A 19,885-nucleotide genomic window follows, 5' to 3' on the forward strand; every position below is an offset into this window, starting at 1 on the left:
TTAGTTGAGAGAGTTTATCTATTATGCCCGAGTGGGGAATAGTGTTGAGCGCTTTGGCCAGATCAATGTAGGTGGTGTGCACTGTCTTCCTCTCATCCATGGCTTTGGTGACTGTCTCAAAAAAGTCATTCAAATTTAACAGATATGACCTCCCCTTGATGAAGCCAGACTGTGTGGGATCGAGTATTTGGAGGTTGCCAATGTCCTTGTTATAAGGTCCATGATAATCTGTTCCATGGCCTTGCAGATCAGGCTAGTTAGGCTCAGGATCAGTGGATGCTCCACCTTTGTGTAAAGGGATGACAGTGGCTGTCCTTCAGTCAGCTGAGACAAAACCAGTACTCAAGCTTTGGTTGAATAGAGTGCATAATGTCGTTGCAAGTTCCTGCCTGAGGTCATGTAGGATGCAGCCTGGGATGTTATCAGGTCCCATGGAGGCTGTATTTTTTGACTTTGAGAGAGCAGTGATGACCTGATCCCTAGATATAAGGGGAAGTGGGCAGGTACTGGAAATGTCCTGATTTAGTGATGAGGGGACAGAGGGGTGACATTTTTCACTGACTGTCAGCCAGCAGGTTTGCTATATCTATGACATTTATATATGTGGTGCCCTTGACCATCAGTTTTGAACAGATATGGGTGCTACCTTTGAGATTACAGACATATGTGAAGAAGGCCTTATGATTGTCTCTAGTAGATGTGCCCAATTTGGACTCGGTTTACTTTGGAGGATTTCACTAGTGCTCTTATTTGCATGTTTAGGCTAAGACGAGATTGCTTCCAATTGGGCGCCTGCTCCTTCTTGGTCCTGGTCAGCAATTTATTTCTTCTGTTATAGAATTAATTTATTGCAGATGTCCACCAGACAGGTTTACTCTTCCTTGTGGAGGATGATTTAGTCCTGTCAGGTATTCCTGATTCTATGCATCTATATAAATGTTCATATAGTAATTTGGTATAGTTTTGGAAACTGGGTGCCAGTTCTTACAGAGGGATAGGGGGCTGTGAAGCTGTTTGTACCATCCCTCAGGAGGCTGTAATCAGCTTTGGAGAAGTTTTTTTGATTGACCCTAGCTAGTCAAACAAAAAAACTTCTCCAAAGCTGATTATGATGGTGACTTCAAATGTGACCGCTTTATAGTCAGATATTACAAGGGAGGATGATACTGCAGGGATGCTGCAGTGGTCCTAGATATTATCACCTCATGTGGGGGTATCGACTAGCTGTTCCAAAGCATTTGTATTTATAAAATCGAGGTATCTCTGGGTATTTGTGTTCTGGCAAGAGTAGTTCTTCCAGTCTATATTTGGGTAGTTAAAGTCACCCAGGATCAGGGTAAAGGGTTGAATCTTGATAGATTTGAAGAGGTCTAGATAGGCAATTTGAGCATCTTGGGTCAGATTTGGGGCTGGTAGCTAGCTATTATTTGTATACAGGTCTTGTCAGTAGTTAACTGCACATGCAGTGTCTCCTGTGCGTCATACTGTTTGACCAGCCTGGAGGTGTGTATGTCTTTAATATATATTGAAACTCCACCTCCTTTGGCTTTACTACCCACAGTTTGGGGTCTGAATGTATGATAGGATTAGTTACCAGGTAAGCCTGGGGTTCTCTCCAAGCTTTGAACCAGGTTTCTGTGACCACACAGATGTCAGCATTTTCCAGGGTTAGGGATGCTTGCAATGAGTGCAGTTTCATGTTTAGACTCCATGTGTTTAGCAGCACGACCTTTAATTTATGTTTTGTTGAAATTTTTATGTTGGTAGTTTTAACCTCATCACTTTTCCTAAAAAAGGCACTATAGGGGAGGCAAGAGCCTTTTCCAGAATCCTGAAGCCCAGGTGAGACAGATGCAGGCCATCTCTGGCAAAGCATCATGGTCTGTCGATTATATCTTCCCAGGCTGTCAGGTACTGGATCCCCCTGGAATGACACCAGAAACTAAGCCAATTGTTAAAGTCAATCATTTTCTCCTTGTATTCAGGGATCATTCTGGGTGATGGTAGAATGCTGCTTAAGGCTAGGGACATACCTGCCTGGGACACATATTCAGTGAGTTCAATCATGTCTATCTTCATATCATCCAGGGAGGTATGTCTCAAGTCATTCACACCAATATGGACTATGACAGAGTCATAACAGTACCTGTTGTTGAGAGACTTGAGTGTGTGCATGATATGGTGTATTCTGGCCCCTGATAGACAACTAACTGTGACTTTCTCCTTTTCTGATTGTATTAAAACTAGGTCTTGCCAAAAAAACAAGCCACCCTGTTGGACCCCTAGTATAAACAAGCTATACAACACGAGAAAGAAAGTAATGTCCAAGAACAAGAGGGAACTGGCTCAGCAGAGAAAGAAATCCCCGTCTAACGTAAACAAACAAATTAGCCCCTAAGACAAGCAAACACATTTCCTGGGACTCTCATCATAGGGGACTCCATTGTAAGATATACTGATGCCCTTCTAACCAGGCTGAGAAGATAACTGTTAGTTGCTTATCTGGAGCCAGAATCCACCAAATAATCCACACACACTAGAGTCATTATGCCAGAGATCCCAGTATGAGTCCATCATAGTCAATGTAGATGTAAATGGCTGGAGATTTACCTCCTTGGACTGCATGAAAAGGACATTATGGAGCTTTCAGACTGTGTGCTAAGGGCTGCTATGAGCCTAACAATGAGCAGCATATTACATCACTGAGAATGATACAATGATACAATTATACAATTATTCAAGGATACAACGATACAATAATATAATGTATTACTGAGGATAATACAAGGATACAATGTATCGCTGAGGTGGACTCCAGCAGCATATTACCTTCACTGAGGATGATGTCAGCAGCATATTACCATCACTGAGGGTGATGCCAGCAGCATATTACCATCACTGAGGATGATACAATGATACAATGATACAATGATACAATGTTTCACTGAGGATGATGCCAGCAGCATATTGCCATCACAGAGGATGATACTAGCAGCATATTAACATCACTGAGGATGATACAATGATACAATGTATAACTGAGGATGATACCTGCAGCATGTCACCATCACTGAGGATGATACAATGATACAATGACACAATGATACAATGTTTCACTGAGAATGATACAATGATATAATGTATCACTGAGGATTATACCCACAACATATTACATCACTGAGAATGATACCAGCAGCATATTACCATCACTGAGAATGATACCAGCAGCATATTACCATCACTGAGGATGATACAATGATACAATGATACAATGTATCACTGAGGATGATACAATGATACAATTATACAATGTATCACTGAGGATGATACCAGCAGTATACCACCTTCACTGAGGATGATGCCAGCAGCATATTTCCATCACTGAGAATGATATCAGCAGGATATTAACATCACTGAGGATGATACCAGCAGCATACTACCATCACTGAGGATGATACCAGCAACATATTATCATTACTAAAGATGAAACAATGATACAATGATACAGTGTATCACTGAGGATGATACAATGATACAGTGATACAATGTATTACTGAGGATGATGCCAGCAGCATATTACCAACACTGAGGATGATACCAGCAGCATATTACCAACACTGAGGATGATGCCAGCAGCATATTACTATCATTGAGGATGATACAATGATACAATGAAACAATGTGTCACTGAGGATGATACCAGCAGCATATTACCAAAACTGAGGATGATGCCAGCAGCATATTACCATCCCTGAGGATGATATAATGATACAATGAAACACTGTATCACTAAGGATGATACCAGCAGCATATATCATCACTAAGGCTGATATCAGCAGCATATTAATATCACTGAGGATGATACAATGATACAATGATACAGTGTATCACTGAGGATGTTACAATGATACAATGATACAATGCATCACTGAGGATAATAACAGCAGCATATTACTATCACTGATGATGATACTATGATGCAATGATACAATGATACAATGTATCACTGAGGATGATACCAGCAGCATATTAATATCACTGAGGATGATACAATGATGTAATGATACAATGATACAATGTATCACTGAGGATGATACAATGATACCATGATACAATGTATCACTGAGGATGATACCAGCATCATATTACCATCATTGAGGATGATACAATAATACAATGATAAAATGTATCACTGAGGATGATAAAATGATACCATGATACAATGTATCACTGAGGATTATACCAGCAGCATATTGCCTTCACTGAGTATGATGCCAGCAGCATATTACCATCACTGAGGATGATACAATGATACAATGATACAGTGTATCACTGAGGATGACACAATGATACAATGATACAATTTATCACTGAGGATGATACCAGCAGCATAATGCCATCACCGAGGATGATACAATGATACAATGTATCACTGAGGATGATACAGTCATACAATGATACAATGATGCAATGTATCACTGAGGATGATGTCACAATATGAGCAAAAATTATTGATTTAAACAACTGCTGTTTTTCTGGTGTCATTCTAAGGGGATGCAATATTTGTCAGCTTAGGAGGACAAATTAACAGATCACGTTGCTTTGCTAAGGATGATCTGAACTTCTCCACTCTATGCTTTTAAAAACTGGCTAAAACATACCACCTCATAGTGGCTTTTTTAAGCAATGCCAAATTGGAAAACCTAGCAATGTAGCAAAATCAATTGAACTGAACCTCATAGTGTTACTGCTCAATGCCAGGAGCCTAAACAAAAAAAATCTACACTCCCTCCAAGCCCTCCTCAGATTCAAGAATATAGACATATGTACAGTTACTGAGACATGGTTTAAAGTGGCAAAGAGTACCCAGGCAGTGCAAGGTCTCAATGCTTGCCACATTTAGACCAGTATCTGCACAGACAAGAGCTAAAGGAGGTGGGGTCTCAATATACATCAATAACAAGGATACCTCTAAGGTCGTCAAACAGGAGGATGTGCTGGACTTTGTCCACATGCAGTTCACCATAGACAAAATACCATACCATATCCTAGCCAGCTATAGGTCACCTTGCATGCCCCAAGAAGTTCACAATGCATACTTGAACCTACTGGAGACACTTACCATCCAACCTAACACCCTTCTCATGGGAAACTTTAATTATCCCTGTACAGACTGGGAGTCCTACAAAGCCACAACAAATCTACAGGCCCAGAGATTCCTGGACTTTGTAAATATAAACACTCTTGACCAAATAGTGAATATGCCTATTAGAGGCTCCAACATACTGGACCTTGTGCTTACAAACATAGGAAAATGCTGCACCCCCCTCCCGTATCTCATCCTCCCTGGTAAAGTCCGATCATACAGCTGTTTTCTTCAAAAATCAACTCAGTAATCCCATTAAAACCCATAACAGTTAGGAACTATTCCAAGGCAAATTACCTTTTAGTAAGTGATTGACTGTCACAATTCAATGCCCCTCCAAACCCAGAGAACACAGCAGCCTGTGCTGAATTGCTCCCAGAAACTGTGTATAACCATATCAATGGCTCCATAAAGGCTGCTGTACCCACCAGAAGTAAGCCTGAGAATAGTCCTAGAAACAAACTGCCCTTATGGCATCCGAAATTAAACAGGATATACAAGAAAAGTTAAAAATATATGGCAGTAATCAGGAAGGGTAATTCCCTTAAAGATATAAATTCTGTCGTCAAAGCAACTAAGCAGCTAAGATGGCTAATTAAGTCAAGCAAAGCCAACTTTGAGATTCCGATAGCCTCCCAGAAAAGATAAACATAAGGCCTTCTACAGCTATGTCAGAAGACTGAAGGGCAGCACACAGCAATGCGCTGAACTGCTGGTCAGTGGTGTCACATGCAGTGAGCCTGGTGATACAGTTAATCTGTTAGTGGACAAATTCAGTTCCAACTTTATCCCTTCTCACTCCCAGCCATCCTCTCAAAAATACTCTCAAACATAAGCCCTCCAACTATAACTAGGAAGTATGTACTGACTGCACACACTAAAGCCAAAAGCATGACCTGAATGGGCCCTGATAACATCTCAGAATGCCTCCTGAATTGTCTAAAATATTACGTATCAGGACCCCTGGAGTCATTATTTAACTATAGTCTTAAAGCAGACCTTGTGCCACATGAATGCAGGAGTGTGACAGTGATCCCATTTCCTAATGGTGGACCTTCAACAGATCTTGGAAACTACAGACTGGTCTGATTTGCAAAGCCACATAAAGACTTATCATGGAAATTATCAGCAAGGACATAGGAGATATTCAGACACTGGATCCATCCCAGTTTGGCTTTGTCAAAGGAAGGTCATGCTTGCTAAATGTGGCGAACTTCTTTGAAAAAGTCACTAAGGCAATGGATGAGGAGGAAATGGTGCAGCCTTCCTAGCTAGATGAGGGTTGAACATTTGATACAATACCCCACTCAGACATCGTCAACAGACTTAAAGAACTTGGCATTAACACCTTTATAACTTGCTGGATGGCTCGATGGCTCACTGATAGGACCCAGGAGGTTAGAATCAGTGAAATCACCTCCACTAAGAGGCTGGTCATTAGTGGAGTCCCCATGGGTCTGTGCTGGGCACACGTCCGTTTGGCATCTACTTCATGGATGTCAAAGTCAGTGTCAAAGGCCTTTGACTGACCAAGTTTACTGATGATTGTAAACTGGGAGCAGTCATTGAATTCCCCAAGAAAAGAATACCCTTCATGAAGGTCTAATTCTGACAAACTGTTGGTGCCAAAGCCATGACTTAAAACTCAGTACCAAGAAATCCATTATACTACCTTTTGAGAAGTCTACCCCCCTGGGGAAGTACATCATCAAGAAAATACCCTTCAAAGTTGATTCACTAGTCAGGGATCTGGGAACTCATGTACATAGTAACCTAGCCTTCGACCAACATGTGTCCAAGACAGTAAGAAAATCCTTCTATGTTGCTCATCTAATAAGCAAGGACATGGCGTCAAACTCCAAAGAGGCTACCTTATCACTGTATTCGGCCATCATCAGAGCCATCTTAGAGTACAATGCCCCTTTGGGTATGTACCTGACATGACACATGCAGCAAATGGAATGTCCACAAAGGTTCCCTACAAAAAGAATAAAGGGAGTAAACACAATGTCCTATGCTGATCACCTCAAAGCCCTGTCTCCTTATTCAGTATCATACAGACTTCTGAGAGGTGATTTTTACCTGGCATACAGGGAATCCCTGGATCCTGATTTGATTAACCATTTGCATATCTGCAAAACAAATAGCATCAGAACTACTAGATTAAAAGACCTAAGTTGTGTTTGTGATATAAATAAGACATGTTAGAGAAATAGATATGTTTCTCAGAGATTTCCCATCCTGTGGAACAGGCTCCCCAACAACGTGAATCAGAGTTTTTCCCTATCCTATCCCTATCCCTATCCATATCCCTATCCCTATCCATATCCCTATCCCCATTTAAGCGTGACTTGGACCAGTAGATGGGCAATCAGTAATTCATGCCTGGTCTGGCTCGTATGTCTCTTTTAGACAAAGGCAGTCAATAAATTGCCACCTATAAAAATCATATTTGTGGGCAACATTTGGGTTGCACAGCTAGGCTTATAAGGGCCCTAGTGTTCGTTAGCCAAGTGTACACATATGAACTTCTGAAACTATTGATAACCTCATACATAATAAAGAGGTAAGCCTGCACCTAAAAGCTGTCCTGATGTAATACAAGTCATTTTCTTACAATCTAAACTAAAATAAGAAACAGAGAGTCCTAATAAAAAGTCTAAATAAACTGAAATGCAGAACTAGTAATTAACTCTTAGTCTGTTTCCAGACAGGAACAAGGTATCAGAAAATTCTCTTCTAAATGCTATGTAGCACTAAGGTAAGAACAAGATCCTTCCAAAAGGCATGATAAACTAAACAAATATAAAGAAACAAACAAAAAAAATCAGACTGCTGAAATGAAGGCTGTGTGTGTGTGTGCGTGTGTGTGTTTTACATTATTTGCTTATAACACAAACTAACTTGTGATCTACTGCCAATAAAGTCAGAAAAGCAGATTCTAGCTTTGTATGTGAAAGAATTAAAGTATCTGTCATGTAGCAATATCAATGATATGACTTTACATGGTTCAGACAGACTAAAGCAAAATGTCAGCAAATAGTTCCTTCATATTACCTTAATTTCATTCAGCCCCAAAACCGCCCTTTCCCTTTAAGCAACATATGACCATAAGTGTTTCTTTCTAGGTAAACATATGTGAACTGTGTCATCTGTGTACCTAGGGGTTAAAATAAAAATTGCAACCCTGTCCTAAAGGAACCAGTGATGTATCTGTACAGATCTGTTCAACTGCCTGACTCATAATACCACATTAAGCTATTATTTGTGTTTTTTGACCATATAAACTGATAGTTGCACAATTTCTTAAGATAAGCACAGGATTGATGGGAAAACTCCACTGCTGTGTCTTTGATTGACAATGTAAAATTCCTCTGGCGGTGCCCTTACAAATTAGCAAGTTTAAACATTTCTCATGTTTTAGGTGAAATAGTATGAAATATTTGTTGGCATATTGAATGCTTTTATACAAATATGTAGACGTAACTCACTGTGTGCATCGCTGGTCTTCTTTATAAGAGGTGACCACGCCTAAAAGAAGTTAAGCACTAGAAAACTGCAGTTTCTTGAAATTGTAGGATAAAAAACTTCCACTATATTGTTGTATTATGAAATACATCTCGTGAAAACATGGCTTTCATTGTGTTAGAAGTCACCAAAATGCACCAATTTACTGAAGATATTTAGATTTTTTTTTTTTTATCAGAAGGCATTCTTTCTTTTTTAATTTCTCCAAGTCTTTTGTTTTTCTAATACCATGACGGGGAATGGACCCCATTCCTAAGTCAAAGTACGACTAAAGTTCATGAAATTAGTATTGTTTCAATCTTTGATGTCAACCAGAAGTACTCTTCACAGCACCTGGATTGTGCCCCATACTGACTCCTTCTGCAATTTGTATGGAGTTACATGTATTGGTTGTTGTTGTTGTGTCTTTTCAGCTTTTCCCGGTTAGGGGTCGTCACCGCAGAACTCCGGTCCGCTAATGATTGGCAGATAGATTTTTACGTGCCGAGTTGCCAGCCTTGATGCACAAACTTCAACGAAGGTATGCCCATTCACGCATGTCTCCACGCAGAAGACGCTCTAGCTGAGAATTGAACCGGACAGCATTTTACTGTGAGGCGACAACACTACCGCAGCACAGTTACATGTATTGGTAAAGTATCTAAATGTATCTAAATAATATTGTAGATTTTTTTTTATAAGACCCATTGCTCCTATTACTATTCAAACTGAGTATCTTTCGTCCACATTGCTGTCATTTCTCCCTGCACATTCTGATATTTTATGACTTTATGTCTCTCTGTACATAAGACACTGTAGTCACTGGGTGTAGCAATTTATTTTACTTATTTAACATTTGTTTACCAGGAAAGTCCGACTTGGAACAAAGCCAATTTTCAGCATAGGCCTGGGAAGAAACACTCCAGACATATGTCTTTGTAACGTGGGAGGAAACCTGAGTACCCAGAGAAAAAAATACATGAATGCAGGGAGGACATACAGACTCTGTACAGAAGGCACCCCAGCCAAGAATCCAACCAGAGAACCTCTTGCTGTGAGGTGATAGCACTACCACTGCTCCAATGTGTTATCCATTGTTCATTTTTCAATGATCAATGCTACTTTTGTCTTCTTTTCATGGACCACTATATCTTGAGTTCTCGCATCTATCTTTTGAAATGTTGGTAATGGGTGATCCCATGTGATGTAGACTTCATCATTTTCTTAGATGCTTTGTGGCTCTTGTTTGCAGTATTTTTTAACTACTTCAGTATTATAATGTTTGCACGATTCCCAGTGCAACAGTCTTGCCACATTATTCTGTCATTAGTATATCACAACCAGCAACAAGGTGTGCAACTGTTTCTAATTCCGTTTTACAAAACCTACATTTGTCTGTTTCTCCCACATGTTCAGTGGACTTTGAAAACCCACGTGTATGTAACTCACTGTCTTGGGCTGCCAATATTAAATTTTCATCTTTTGGTTTAAATTCGCTTCTCCTTAACTATTCCTGCATTCATTCATATTCAGCATGAGGTTCTTCCAGGAGTTTTCTATACTTGCAACTATATTTATGCTTTTTTCCACATTTCTTGCCTTCTCATCTGATCTATCACCTTATATTCTTTCTTTTGTTTTTTGGTGCATTCAGTTGCTGCCTGATTTTTATCTACTTCTAGTTTGATTTCCATTCCTGCTTGACGTTGATATGCATTTGCTAGACTAAGAAGTGACGTCATCTTAGATTTATTCTTCTCATGTTTCAAAACGTTCATTTTGTTTGGGTCCTGGGAGGTCAGCAGATGTGTATGCAGTCCCACAATTGCAGATCTGTACATGCAATCAGTTTCAAGGAAGCCCATCCCTCCTTCGGAACGGGGAATATATAATCTTGGTACGCACTGCTTTTTATAAACCATTAGATGGGCATGAAGCATTGCTTTCCTGTCTAATCTATCCAACACCTTCAGTCAGTCACTCCAAAACTGTAAGTTAGGACAGGAAGAGCAAATTGGTTTATAGCTTGAATTTTGTTCCTAGATGTCAGTGCTGTTTTCAGGATTAATTTAAGTCTTCTAAAATATTCCTTACTAAGTTTTATTCGCATTTGTTCATGTTTTATTGCTGATCCTTCATTAATTCCCAGATATTTATACTGTCCCTCTTGCTCAAGTTCTTTTATATCACATTATTGTCCCAAACTGATGTTTTCCTGATGCTGCAGTTTTCCTGCTTTATAGGTTGCTTTTGCACATTTATCAAGGCCAAATGACATTCTAATATCATCTGAAAAACTTTTGACCACTTGCAGTTGTGCTTTCAGTTCCTCATCTGATGAACTCTACAGTTTTAAATCATCTACAAAGAAAAGATGAGAAGTCTTTACATTTTGTTGTTTTCTGAGAGCCAAATTATAGCCATGGCCTAATATGTTAAGCTGACAGCTTAATGGGTTAAGGGTAAGGCAAAAGAGCAAAGGTGACAGAGATTCACCCTGGAATATCCCCCTTTTGATTTTTATCCCTGGAATAATAATTTGTCCTTTATCATGGCTTAACTGCAAGGTGGTCTGCCCACTGTTTCATGGTCACTGTAATGTAGTCGATCAGTGTAGGGTGTATCTTATACATTTTTAAGCACTCTTTTATCCATGAATGTGGAATACTGTCAAATGTTTTTTTGTAGTCAATCCATGCCATTCTTCGATTCTTCCCCTTTTTACAGTTCTCCACTATCACTTTATTTAACAACAAATGATCCTTCGTTCTATATGACTTTCTTTTATTGCCCTTTTGTTCTGATGCCATAATTGAATTTTCTTCTAAATGACTATAAACCCGGTTGGCATGAATTCCAGTGTATAGTTTACACATCGTTGGAAGGCAAGTTATTGGTCTATAATTTTTGGGGTAGCTTGCAGGTTTACTCTTAAGTAGGAACATTGTTTTTCTTGTTGTTCACCAGGTTGGTGTCTGTTCAGGGTGAACATATAAATAGTTTTTACTCCTGGCTAAATCTTCATGCAAAGGCATTAATACTTTTAACAAGAAGATAGGTATTGCATCTGGGCCTGAGGTTTTTCAATTAGAGGCTTTTCTTAACTTGGTTTCAATCTCTCTGTCTGTTATTTCATCCCACTTCATATTCTGTACCTTTGAATTCTTATTATTTCTTTTACTTCTTCTATCCATTTAGCATCTTTGTTATGTTCCACAGGGTCTTCATAAACACTTCTCCAAAATGTATCTGTTTCTTCTTTTTTTGGTGGTCTTTCAATTCCTCTTACCTTGTTTCCTAATTCTCTATAAAACATTTTTGGGTCATTAATAAATGTCTTATTTTGTATTTTTCCTTTATACTTATCTGTATATTTTCAAAGTTTTTCTGCCTGTGCTGATATTTTTAGTTTATTATTTATGATAGTGCATGATAAATCCTGGCCCGTTGTAATACTGCGCATTGCTTTTACCACAGCTATCTTTCTGAGTATTGTTGTTGATCTGTTCGCTCTTCTATAATCTTCTAACAGTGACACTTCTTGTCCTAATTGTTTTATAGTTTTCTCTCTTTGATATGTCCATGCTAGCATTTGATTTATCCTTTCCTTTTCCTTTCTACCCTGTGTTCTTGTGGTAGAATTTTATCTGTTATTAATTTAGCTGCACAGTAACATATCCTGTTTACTTCTCTTATATTGAATGGACAGTCCTAATTACTGTGTTCACTAGTTTTATCAAAACTTCTGTCTTTTGGGGCTTTATTAGCCTTCTGCAGCCTAATTCCTTCATGGATCTTAATATGTCTATCTATCTCTATTAAATCAAGTAACTCTTCTCTTAACTCATTTTCTTCCAAACTGAGGGCACATCCCTTGTTTTTCACTTCCTGCGGGGATTCTATAGAAAGTTCTATAGCATCTTCCTGTGGCACATTCTCTTCAATTTCATTCTGTGGCATCCGTTGCTCTGTCATATGGGAACTCACTAGCCTATCACTCCTCAACATTCACTGCATCAGAGTTTCACAGTTTCCTGTTCCTCTCCTTGCTGTCCAGCTTCAAGTAAACATTTATACTGGTTTCCTGTGGAAGGTTCCAAAGTATCTTCATACGGCAGCTGATCAGTTGCTTCCTGTTCCACTAATTTCTCCTTAATTTGGATATCCATTACTCTATCCTGCTGTGGTGCTTTCTATCTGTGCAGGATGCCTGGTTGCATAACAATCTTTCTGAAACAACAAGTTTCTTGGATCATATGATTTGTAAAAACAAAGAAGGGGAAGGTTATGAAGGAGAATACAACAGTACTTGATTTAAGTCATTTTAGAAATTCTTTCCTGAATTAAGATGGGGACAGATGTGCAATCCATATAGCTACAGAGAATTCAGCCAGGCTTGTGCGGAGCAGTTTGCAGAAATGATAAAAGATCTGGAAATCATGATAGATAGCAATTTGAAATCTGTAGATAGTGTGACAAATATTAATAAGGAATTGTTATGGTCTCTCAGGAATATCCTGTGTTGTTTCACAAGTAGAGACAAGACAGGTGTTATTTAAGATTTATTTAACAAGTATAAGATCTATTACTGAATAAGGGGGATCATTACTTATGATGAATGTTTCTCAATGAATGAAGCTGGAATGCATTCAGAAAACATTTACTAGACAGACAGATGGCTGTCATGTTTTACTTTACAAAGAAAGAGTGAAACCCTTGTCTTTGTATTCTCTGGCTTATTGATTTTTAACATGTGATATGATATACAAGTATCTTAAGAAAAAATGTTTGGCTGTTACTTTGTATATTAACTTTGCTGACCATGATATTGGTACTAGAAACAGAAAGCTAGATGTAAGGTTACCCGCTATTAATTCAAGATTAAAGAGCTCTTTTCTCAGAACAGAGCAGGCAGGATTTGGAATGTATTACCCAGAGAAGTAAAACTGGCAAATGATTTACTTATTTTAAATGAGATTTTTGACAATCGGTTTTCTGAATGTTTATACTCTTCAGTGATGTCTATAAGTCAGACTTTAAATTGGCCAGCATAGGCAAATCATTTGTTAATTAACGTGTTGAAACACTGAAACACTGAACAGCAGCTCATTGGTTGACAGGATCAAAGCTGTTACCTTGCCCCTCCCATTTTACCTGCAAACCTGCTAACCACAACAAAACATACTTTAAAAATTCCATTAACTTGGTTATTCACACACTAAAGATTCAAAGATTCAACAAAACTTTATTGTCATTTAGGACCACACAAGTGCAGCCTAAATGAGATAGCTAATGTCAGCTCATGAGAGCAATGCAGTGCAAATAACAGATACAGCGGTTTTAGAGGATAATATAAGAAAGAGGATAACAACACATATGACATGCGAGAGGTAGTTCACATCACAAAAACACACTCACTATCCATTATCCAATGATAAATAATAAATAAATACTCACCACCAAACCCCGTCGCTATTAAGGTAGAGAATAAATAAAGACTAGTAAACAACAGCTGTTTGGTTACCGTATTGCACTTGTTAACCTTAGACATGACTCAGTATAGCCATCATATTGTGTAATAGTAATACTGGTGGTAATTGCTCAGAGCAGTAGGAATAAATAAAAAAAGAAGCTTCAATGTATTAGGCATTATGGTTGGTGTCCGAGTTAATAAATCTCACAGCTGTAGGATACAAACTGTTCCTTAATCTGGTAGTTCTACAGCGGAAACTGCGGTACCTCTTTCCGGACGTAAGTTGTGAGAATCAGTTGTGGGCCAGATGGGTTGAATCAGCTAGTATTTTGTATGTTCTTTTTTGATCTTGTAAAGAAAAGCTCCTGAATAGAAGGGAGGTTTGTGCCCAAGATTTTCTCCGCCACCCTCACCACCCTCTGTAGTTTCTTCTTCTCAGTAACTGTGCAGTTGCTGAACCAGGCTATGAAGTTGCTAGTGAGGATGCTCTCGATAGCCCCCCTGTAAAAAGTGGTAAGAGCAGACAGTGGGAGCCTGGCCTTTTTGAGCTTTGTCAGGAGGTGAAGCCTCTGTAGAGCCTTCTTGACTATATGGTTGGTATTAGCAGCCCAGGAGTGGTCATCAGAGATGTGAAGGCCCAGGAACTTGGTTGTTTTGACTTTCTCTACTGCAACCCCTTTGATAGTGAGTGGTTGGTGAACTGTTGCCTTTCTCCTGAAGTCCATAATAATTTCTTTGGTCTTGTTAATATTCAGGTCCAGATTGTTCCTGTCACACCAGGCAATCAAAGTGTTCACCGCATCCCTGTAGTTACGTTCATCCCCACCACTAATGAGACCCACGACTGTGCTATCATCAGCAAATTTTATTAGACGGTTTGAGTTATGTTTTGCAGTACAGTCATGGGTGAGGAAGGTGAAGGCCAAGGGGCTGAGCACACAACTGTGGGGGAAATCAGAATTCAGGACTATGCATTGAGAGGTGTTGTTACCAGTGCATGTCCATTGGTTCTACTAATCAGAAAGTCAAGAGCCCACTTACATAGGTGCTTGTTTATTCTGAGTTTCTCAAGCTTATCCACCAGTTGCGTCGGTATCACAGTGTTGAATGCAGAACTGAAGTCGATGTACAGTACCCTTATGTAGTTGTTCCTCCATTCTAGGTTTTTAGTGCAAGGTGATGTGCAACTGATATCGCATCTGCAGTCGATCTATTTGCCTGGTATGCAAACTGGAGCAGATCAAAAGACTTGAGCAGACCTGCAGATAGATGTTTCTTCACAATCCTGTGAATGCAGTTCATGATGTTTGAGGTGAAGGAGACTGGTCTGAAGACACTGAGGAAGGTAGGGTTGAGTTTCTTCAGAAGTGGGATAATACTTATTTCCTTGTAATGTGAGGGAACTTTCTCCATAACAAGGGATGAGTTGAAGATGTCTGTCAGTACCAGTCATAAGTGATCAGCACCCCCCTTCAACATCTTGACAGGTATGTTATCTGGTCTAGCAGCCTTCCTAGGATTCATCTTCTTAAGCTGAAGCCTCACCTTCTCGGAGTTTAAAGTGAGCACTATTTTTTCTTTGACAGTGTTTGTTTTAGAAGGTATGATGGTGTTCTTCTCCTCAAATTTGCCAAAGAAGGAGTTCAGTTCATTTAGGAATTCCAAGCTGTCATCACATCAGGGTGTTTTGGTCTTGTAGTCGGTGAGCTTCTGTATCCCCTGCCATAGGCTTCTCATGGCCCTCATGTTTTGGAAGCAGATCTGCCTTTTCCTCCCATACTCTCTCTTTGCCTCTTTGATGTCCTTTTTCAGATTTGACCTGGCTGTCTTTAACCTTTCTTTGTCATTTGCCTTGAAGGCTGTGTTTCTTTCCGTCAGTAGCTCGTAGACATTCCTGGTGAGCCAGGGCTTCTGATTAGCTCTTATAGTGATGACTTTCATGGTGGTTACAGCCTTCGCACATTTATTTATGTAGACAAGAACTGATTCAGAATAGATGTCTATGTCTAACTGAAGGCTGTGTGTAGCCGCTTCTTTGAAAACCTCCCATCATGCAGTAAACAGTCCTGAAGGCAATCCATGGAACCTTCCTGCCAGACTCTGATCTGTTTAGTTGTCATTTTTTCTCTGATCTAAACTATCTTATAGGCAGGCAGAAACAGGTGGCAATGTGATCAGAGTTGCCTATATTGGGGTGCTTCAAAGCTTTAAAGACTCCTTTAATATCGCTGTAAGCTTTGTCTAAGGCAGGAGTCTGCAACTTTCACTATCAAAAGAGCCATTTTTGGCCCCTCTCCCACCAAATAAAGTTCATCGGGAGCCACAAAACCTATTTGACCCCTAAAATTAAGATAAAGTATAAAGTTTTATATATAAATATATATATATATATATATATATATATATATATATATATATATATATATAGTTATTATACTAAATATAAAAGAACTAAGTTTATAACAGCAATATTTAAAATCTGACCCTATTTTTGTTCCTTTGTTAGGATTGTTTGATCACTATGTTTGTGTGTGTGTGTGTGTGTGTGTGTGTGTGTGTGTGTATTGTGCGGTAGAGTGGGCATTATTTTTCAAAGCTACAGGGAGCCACTGCAGAGGAGTGAAATAGCCACAGGTTGCAGACCCCTGGTCTAAGGTATTCTCCCCTCTGGTGCGGAAATCCACATACTGATAAAAATGGGGTAACATTTCCTTAAGATGAGCTCTGTTGAAATCACCCACTATCACATGTGCACATCCTGTGTTTCTGCTTTGTAGCTCACAGATAATATTATGGAGTTTATTTGAGCTTCAGTGGTGTTAGCACTGGGGGGATATACACTGCTGTGACATACATCCCACTGATTTCCCTTGGTACATAGAAAGGTCTGCATTTTAGTGTCAATGTTTCCACATCTTCGGAGCAGTATGACTGAACAAGCTTAGAGTCTTTGCACCATCTGTTATTAACATGGATACATACACCACCACCTTTAGCTTTACCACTCTGTGCTTTACATCTATCTGCTCTAAACAGAGTTAGCCCATCTAGGTTCACAGCACTGTCACTAATGTTACTATGCAGCCAGGTTTTAGAGAAAATGAACAAACAAGTGCCCCTCACCTTATTTTTTGTGAGCTCCATTCTCAGATAGTCTATCTTATTATCCAGTGAACAGACATTTGCATGTAATACTGAAGGTAATCCATGCCTGTGGGGGTTTCTCTTCAGTTTAGCAGCAGCTCTGTCTCTGCAGCCTCTTTCTAGTTCTTTCACATCTTTTTTTTTTTTTTGTAGCTGCTCCGGGGCATTCCAGAACCATCCTTGTGAAGTTTCAGAGCTCTGATGGCATTCCCGTTTAAAATGCAGAGAGCCAAGATTTCTGCAAGGGAAGTAAGCCCCAAGTACACTGCAGACAGCAGAGATTCACGTCAGCAGTTTTTTTTTAGTAATCCATTTAATTTCCAGTAATTTACTTTTGGTATAAGTACTTGTATCCACATAAAAATAGCTGGAATTTTTTTTTGTGCAAAAGAAGCAGGCATAAGCATTTCTCCCTGACAAGTTAATAAAGCTGCCATTTTTTTAATGTTTTAGTATTTTCAGACCTGCATTTACTTTTCTGGGTAGTACTTATTCCTGCATAGGAATTATGCTACAGGTCTGCATTTACTATGTTCTGCGATTATTATATTAGAACTGTTATTGTTACTGCAATTATTATATTAGAACTGTTATTGTTACTGCGATTATTATATTAGAACTGTTATTGTTACTGTGATTATTATATTAGAACTGTTATTGTTATGCGATTATTATATTAGAACTGTTATTGTTACTGCGATTATTATATTAGAACTGTTATTGTTACTTTCATATTTATTTCTCCTGACTGAACCTCAGAATGGTCCAGAAGGAATAGTGTTCTGTCTCACTTAACAAATCTCAATAAACACATGAATACATAAGTAAGTAATGGATGATTGAAGCATTCAATAAATAAACCACAAGCAGTTATTTTAGCAGATTGCTGTAGATCCCCTTAGAACTGTATGATCAGGCTTGCCAGGAAGAGGTACTACAGATGTTTGCATGCTGGTAGCTCACAACATACCTGCTTGCTGCCATTTGCTCGAAAAAGCAAGTGCTCAAATTCCAACTAGCCTGATCTCCCTTTTCTATGTAGCCGTACCAGCACCTGACTCTGTAAAACTATACCAGACACTACCAGAACCTAAACTTTAACCCCAAACATTTGACCTAGTACCTGACCCAAGTCCTCACTCCCTTATCATAAAACCTCCACTCCCAGTCCCTAACCATAAAGTCCCCGCTCAGTCCCTAAACCTAAAACTACAACACTCCTCCCTAAACCTAAATTCCCTGATCACTCTCTAACCCTTAAACTCCCCTCCCACTACCTAAACCTAAAATCCCCCTTCTGCTCCCTCCTTGTGGATCATATTTGAGCTTAAGCATGGGAAGCATCCTACATGACCTACAAGGAGCTGGAGTCCCTGACTTTGAGTTGGTGCTTTGCAAGCACTTGGGCCTCAAGCATATGAAGTGTTCCCCTTGCCAAGTTATTGCAGTAGTTTGCCAGCAACTATCCGGTAAAGTTATATTTGCTGCCACCAACAGGTTTTCAGCTGTCATACCACAAATGTGAGGTTAATGTCTGAGCCAGAAGACTCCTTTTGCTGACTTGCATTTGTTGCATTTCTTTCAAGACTCAAACATAACACAACTATTTTGAAAATCCACCACCCACCTTTCCCATCTCATATTTCAACATTCCCTATTCCACTGATGGTTTATCCTCCATGGTAAACTGGGGAGATGCATTCTGTCAAAATTATTTTTTTTCAGGGGGCTGTACCGCTACTGTACCCTCTGATGTGTGTGTGAGGGGGAGGGTAATCTCCCCTAACATCCTTCATCTCTAATTACCTCTGAAGTTGCTCCAACTCAGAGGAAAGGGAAAAAGTATAGTTACGTTTTTCCATGTCGATATAAACTCAGAGGCAGAATATTTAGAAACTGGATACACCTGATTGCTTGCTGCACTACCTACAAAACTACGTTAATTTAGAGAAAACATAATACGTGTATTTCTGTTTTCAGAAAGCTGATACAACATCAGAGATAGTGTATTTCCAGATTAGGGCTGCGGAAGAAGAGTCATATCAACGGGTGTATTGGGGGGTGATGCAACCCCTGCAGGAAGCGCTGTTACAATGCTTATTTCCCATTATTTGGCTCTACAGCTGGTGGCAGGGTGATGGAGTTGGGGGAGTGAGAGACAGAAACATAAGCCGCAAAATAATACTAAATTATTGGCATTATGGGCGCAAGTTCTCCAACACCTCCCTTTTGGTATATTGTCTACGTCAGGTATGTAAAAGGAAGATTGCAGCATGTGTGAGTTCCCAAAAGGAGTTCTCACATTCACATTTGTAGAGAAGCAACAGCTGCACTGTCAGAGCCAGAAGAATTCATGTCACTGTAAAAACTGACAAATAGACAAATGAATCACAAGGCTTGCCCTGGAAATCTCTGGATAAGAAAGGCACAGGCATTCAATTATTCCTCAAGCTGGTACATCAAGGCCTAGTCATTTGTTTCTTGTTTAGGGTGGCAGTTGCCCAAGCCAGGCACGACATTATTCTTAGGGAGGTATATCAGTCCCTTTGCAGTCCCTTGCAAGACAGTAGAACATCTGTTCAAAACACAAAGAAGCATATTCAAACAGTTTGTGT

Source organism: Protopterus annectens, chromosome 9.part0 (assembly GCF_019279795.1).
Source record: "Protopterus annectens isolate FY-2018-M chromosome 9.part0, PAN1.0, whole genome shotgun sequence".
Taxonomy (NCBI): Eukaryota; Metazoa; Chordata; order Ceratodontiformes; family Protopteridae; genus Protopterus; species Protopterus annectens.